The following is a 5,547-nucleotide window of genomic DNA, read 5'->3' as shown; positions in this document are numbered from 1 at the left end:
CCTTCTGTAAGGGGATGTCCAGTTAACAATGGTCATTGCAGGAATTTCAAGTGTTATTTATTATTTTTTTTGCAACAGTCTCAAGTGTTCTTTCAATCATCTCTAAACCAAGTTTTTGATCTTCAGTTGCTCGAGTTCATGAGCACAGCCACCTCCCAGAGCAATGCCTTTTCCATAGCAGCTTGTGTTGCTTCGAGGGCATTGGTGACCCTGTCTCTCTTTTCATCCACTTCCACATCATTTGTCCCCCTAGCTGTTAGCACCCCTACTCCATCTGCAAGTTTTGCCAGACGTTCATTCAGTTTTCCCTTTCCACATTCACTAGTGGTCATGTCCAACTGCTTAATGAATTCTTAAATACGCTTTTCAATTTGAGCCGTGTCACCTTTTCCTTTTAAGAGCCTGGCATCATGTTTGGTCATAGTGACCGCTCCAATTTTTCCTAAGTCAGAAGGTTGAACAGTCTCAAGATTCAAAGTCAATCCCTCTTCTCCGAACACTGCCGCCAGTAACAATGGCCACGTCTTTAAGCTTTCTATTTTCACCCAAAGCTGGAGGATTTTCTGCTACGACTCGACCATCAACTTGTAGCCTGCTCAAAATGAGGGCGCTTGGAGCTTCTCCATCAACACCCTCACCAATTATGGCCAAAGGCTTACGGTGAGCATTGGCAATTTCAAGAGCAGGTGCAATAATAGACTGGATGCTAGAAATTTTCTTTTCACTTATAGAACATAGGCATCTGGAACTCACGCTTTTGACCTTTGGCTGCATTAAGAAAATATGGGGAAATGGAACCTCGGTCAGACTTCTGCCTTAGCAATTTCTCATTCACCTTTCAATGTTTTCCCAGCCTTTCCTGTGGTGACGACCTTTCTTCCAGCCATTGTCATTGCATCAGAAACGAGAGTGCCCATCTCTTTGTCTCAGCTTGCAGAAGTTACAGCACCTGAGCCATTCCTCAGGAGTCGTCACAGGTTGAGATCACCTCTTAAGCTCAGCAATTGCAGCATCGCCAGCTACCCCCTCCCCCTTCTGATTTCCACTGGATTAGCACCTTGGCGATTCTTCTTTAAGCCTTCCTTGGTGATAGAGGGCACCAGTGCAGTGGCAGCGGTGGTGCCCTTCCCGGACTCTTTGTTTGTGCTATTGGAAACATCCCGGACAAGTCTGGCCCCGGCCATTTTGTATTTATCCTTTCAGTCAATCAGTTTTGCAACCGTGACACCATCTTTTGTTACTTTGGGACTTCCCCAACTCTGCTCAGTAATCACCGTTCTTCCCTTTGGCCCCATAGTAACGGCTGCCACATCAGCTAAAAAGATCTGCCTACGCATTGAAGCATTAGGCCTCCGGTGTCTGCACCACATTTCACATCCTTGTATAAGCCCGAGGGAGAGGAAGAGCCAGTACCTAGGACACTGGCCTCCTCACTGCAGGTAATTGGGGCAGGGTCAGGATTGGCAGGCTCAGCCTTCTCCACCCAAACTCTGTTCCAAAACTTTCCAGCAAGCTCCGTGCTCTCCACAGGTCAAGAGTCAAGTTTTGTCCTTTCCGGGGGTGGGGAGCTAGGGGGAGGGATAGTTCTTTCACCTCTTTGGCTGGCCTAGAGACAAACGACATCCTCTTTTCAATCGCCTCCCGTGCCAGCAGCAGCTGAATAGTACGAAAGGAAGACAGACGCTACAGCCAGCGATGAATGACCACACAGACGCATCTCCTTCTCTAATACATGTCTGCTGTTCGGGGCGGTCGAGTTGATTCCAACTCACAATGACACCCCATCCATCAGAAGGAAGCCCTGCCCCTCCTTGCAGTACTCATCTCATGGAGCATCTTCCGCTGATGTTTGACTTCTTTAATCTATACGCCACTAAAAAGCTCCTTCTGCACTGCCTCAGTCATATTTGATGGGAATGTAGAGGAGACATTTGCCCCCCATCCCACCCCTTCTCTCTTATTCCACGACTGGTCCCTGGAATCACACTCAGCCTTGCCCCTGTTCAGACGCCTTCAGGCTTCCTCCGTCTCAGAAACTCACGCAAGCACTTCTAACCTGTCCTGTAGGGCCACTGTGAGTTGGCAGCTACTTGATAGCAGTGAGTTTGGTCTGCAGTTGCGTCCTGACCGACCGACTCTTCTCTGCTCTTGTCCCCTGCACGCCAGTCCCTGCGCAATAGCACCCATGCTCTTTCTAACATGGAGAGCCCATGTTTTCACTTCCTGCTTCTCAAACTGATGGTCATTTCTTGTCCCAGTGTTGGTTCCCAGGCCAAGAAGCCCCCAGCCTGCTCCTCTCCAACCTCATTTCGGACCTACCCCTCACCTTTCCTCTCTCCCCTGCAGCCATGGCCTCTGGGTGCTCCTGCATTGTGCTGCAGGGGGCGCCCTGCACCATCAAACCCAGTGCTCTTGTAGGCACTTGCTCCTGATGCTACCGTTGCTGAACGCCTTGCCCTTCCTCATGTTGTCTGGGTCTCCCTGATGCACTGCTGAAGGATCCCTGGGGGTGCAGTGATGAGGCACTTTGCTGCTAACTGAAAGGTTGGCAGGTCAAACCCACCAGCCAGCCATGCTGCTGAAGAAAGGTGTGCCAGTCTGCCTCCCTGAAGGTGACAGCCTTGGGCACCCTGTGGGGGCCATTCTACTCTGTGTCACAGGATCACTGTGAGTCTGCATGGACTCTGTGGCAAGAGGTCAAACCCTGCCTTGCCCCCACATCCTGTCCTGCCGTCCCCGCTTCAGTAGCGCACGACACACGGACTGAGCTTCTCGGTTTACTTGTTGATCGTTTGGGGGAGCTCCCTGCATGGTACAACTTGCTCGTGTGTCTGGCAGATAACCCACAGGCTGGAGGTTTGAACTCACTCGGAAGTGCCTGGGAAGCAAGGCCTGCCAATCTCTTTGTGAAAGATCACCCCCCCCACCCCACCCAGAGCACCGTCCTTCTCTGACACACATGGGACGGCTGTGGGCTGGAATTGATTCAAAGGCCACCGTGTCTTGTTTTGTTCCTTCCGTGGTTGATCTTATGATCATGTTTACCCCCTTAGACGTGGCGGGGCTTGAGGCAGTGCCTGGGACATGGTTGGTCTCAATTAGCGGAGGTTCAGTCAATAAGTGCACAACAGGAAATGGGGAACCTTGGCCCAACGTCTGCATTCCCACTGCTCATACCCGATTGTTTTTGTTCATGTAACTCATGCTTCGACTACATTTTCTGTCTCCTACCCTTTTATCTCTTTAGTCTAGGCCAGGGGGAAATTGGATTCGATCTTCCTCTGACCATTTCCAAACGATGTTTCGCTTGCCAGCCTTAAATCTAAATGGGTCTCTCTGTCCTGCAGAAGAAGGGACCCTTTTCCTTGATCACCAATGGATTTCCCTAAAAATGAACAGTCACATCTCTGTAAAAGTCATCTTCTGGGTCGCTTACGCCCGACGAGTGTGGAATTGCTGTTCCTCGATGCCCCTCTCCTCCTCTTTATCTAGCCCCACTGCCTGCTTTCCTAGAGTGAGAGCGAATGTGGTTCTCATTAGGTTTTTCAGAAACACCAGCCAAAACTCCCTCTCTGGTTAACATACCAGCCGCCTCCCGCCTCCCACCTCCTGCTGTCTTGTCCACCACGCCAAACCTGGCCCTTTCTTTATGGCCCCAGGCCTCCCCTGAGATTTTCCAGATTCGCCCGGTCCCTGTAACCATCAGTTCCTCAGAGGAAGCTCTGCTCCACTGAGAGCCTGTTCCTTCAGGGGATCCATCCCTCCCTCCACTAAGGATTCATTCCAGGCGTATCTGCAAAGAGGAAACAGCCTCCCCTGGCCATCTCATTGTCACAGATCCAGACAGACCTCCAAGAAAAGCCGGGTTTGGTTCCAGACCCTGCAACCAAGTGAGTGTCACAATCCAACCAGGCACATGAATGTTTTCGTGTCCCGGTGCCTGGAAGAGGGATGTTGTCCGGGGGCTGTGGTCCATGAAGCGTGCAAAAAGCAGGCTGGAAGTGTTTGGAATGTGGTGACAATGACCAAAGCATGGCCCCGGGACAGCAATGAGCACATGTGATTGAGGGGGAGTGTGGAGTGGAGGCCCAAAGCCCATCTGTAGACAATTGGACATCCCCTTACAGAAGGGTCACAAGGAAGAGACGAGCCAGTCAGGGTGCAGTGTAGCACCATTGGAACATATAACTTTCCTCTAGTCCTTTAATGCCTACCCCCCTCACTATCATGACCCCAATTCTACCTTACAAATCCGGACAAACCAGAGCATGTACACGGGTACAGATAAGAGCTGGAAACACAGGGAATATATGACAGATAAACCCTCAGGATCAATAATGAGAGTAACGGGACCAGGAGGGTAAGGGGAAGGTGGGGGGAAGATGGGGGATCAGATCACAATGATCTACATATACCCCCCTCTCAGGGGGACAGACAGCAGAAAAGTGGGCGAAGGTAGATATCAGTCAGTATAAGACATGAAAAAATAATAAGTTATAAATGATCAAGGGCTCGTGAGGGAGGGAGGGAAAAATGAGGACCCAATACCAAGTGTTCAAGTAGAAAGAAAATGTTTTGAGAATGATGATGGCAACAAATGGACAAAAGTGCTTGACACATGGATGGATGCATGGATTGTGCTAAGAGCTGTGTGAGCCCCAATAAAATGATTTTTAAAAACAAACAGATTTTCGTGGTGTAGAGTGGCCATAAACCTTCTGTGTGTTAAAAAAAAAAAAAGCAACCTCTGCCAATCTCCCAGTGATGCAAAGTGCTATCAGACGAGCTAAGCCAGTGTGCCCTGCTGCTCTTTCTGTCGAAGAAGGAGCTCATTTGGAGAGGCCAGAGGCTGTCTCCTTTGGCTTCTCTCTGCTGCTCAGCAGACTGTGGAGATGGCCAAGATTTTCCACCTTCGTTTGGATTCTGTGATCGTTCATTTATATTTGGATCATCCAAATGCCAACCGACTAATATGCACCCTTCTCCTAGTCCCTCCCTCTGTGGAACTACTCAAACCCATACAAAACCCAGCAAACTCCCTGCTGCCAAACTGATTCGAACTCACAGAAATGCTACGTCTAGGACTTCTGAGGTGGTAAACCTTACAGGTGCAGACAGCGCCATCTTTCTCACATGGAATAGACGGTGGTTTAGCCCATTAGCTCCACCTAAACACAGTAAATCAAACTCACTGCTGAGTCAATGCTGAGTCACAGAGTAGAGCCGCCTTGCACATTTCTGAGACTGTAACTCTTCACAGGAGTAGAAAGCCCCATCTTTCTCCCAAGGAACGGCTGGTAGTTTCGAACTGCTGACCTTGCAGTAAGCAGCCCAATGTATAACCACTACACCACCAGGAGAAGGTACTGTGGTACAAATCAGAAGGGGACATGGTATTTATTTCCCACCGGTGCTACTACACAGCATCACACTGAGTGGCTTAGAACAAAAGAAGCTCATCCCTCACAGACCTGGAGTCCAGGCGTCACAGGGGCAGCAGAGCCCTGTCCTCTCTGGAGACTCTGGAGGAAGAATCATTCTTTTTTT

At 49.8% G+C, this 5,547-nt stretch overlaps 1 protein-coding gene across 1 annotated transcript in view; it reads left to right on the top strand.

Moving 5' to 3' along the window:
- The window catches only part of DNER (delta/notch like EGF repeat containing), a 188,960-nt gene that overhangs the window by 107,274 nt on the left and 76,139 nt on the right, over positions 1-5,547 (top strand). The window lies entirely within an intron of this gene.

The sequence above is a fragment of the Echinops telfairi genome, unplaced genomic scaffold, assembly GCF_000313985.2.
Source record: "Echinops telfairi isolate 266 unplaced genomic scaffold, ASM31398v2 ScPeMD7_3;HRSCAF=10, whole genome shotgun sequence".
Lineage (NCBI taxonomy): Eukaryota > Metazoa > Chordata > Mammalia > Afrosoricida > Tenrecidae > Echinops > Echinops telfairi.
This window is presented reverse-complemented; position numbering and strand designations above follow the sequence as displayed.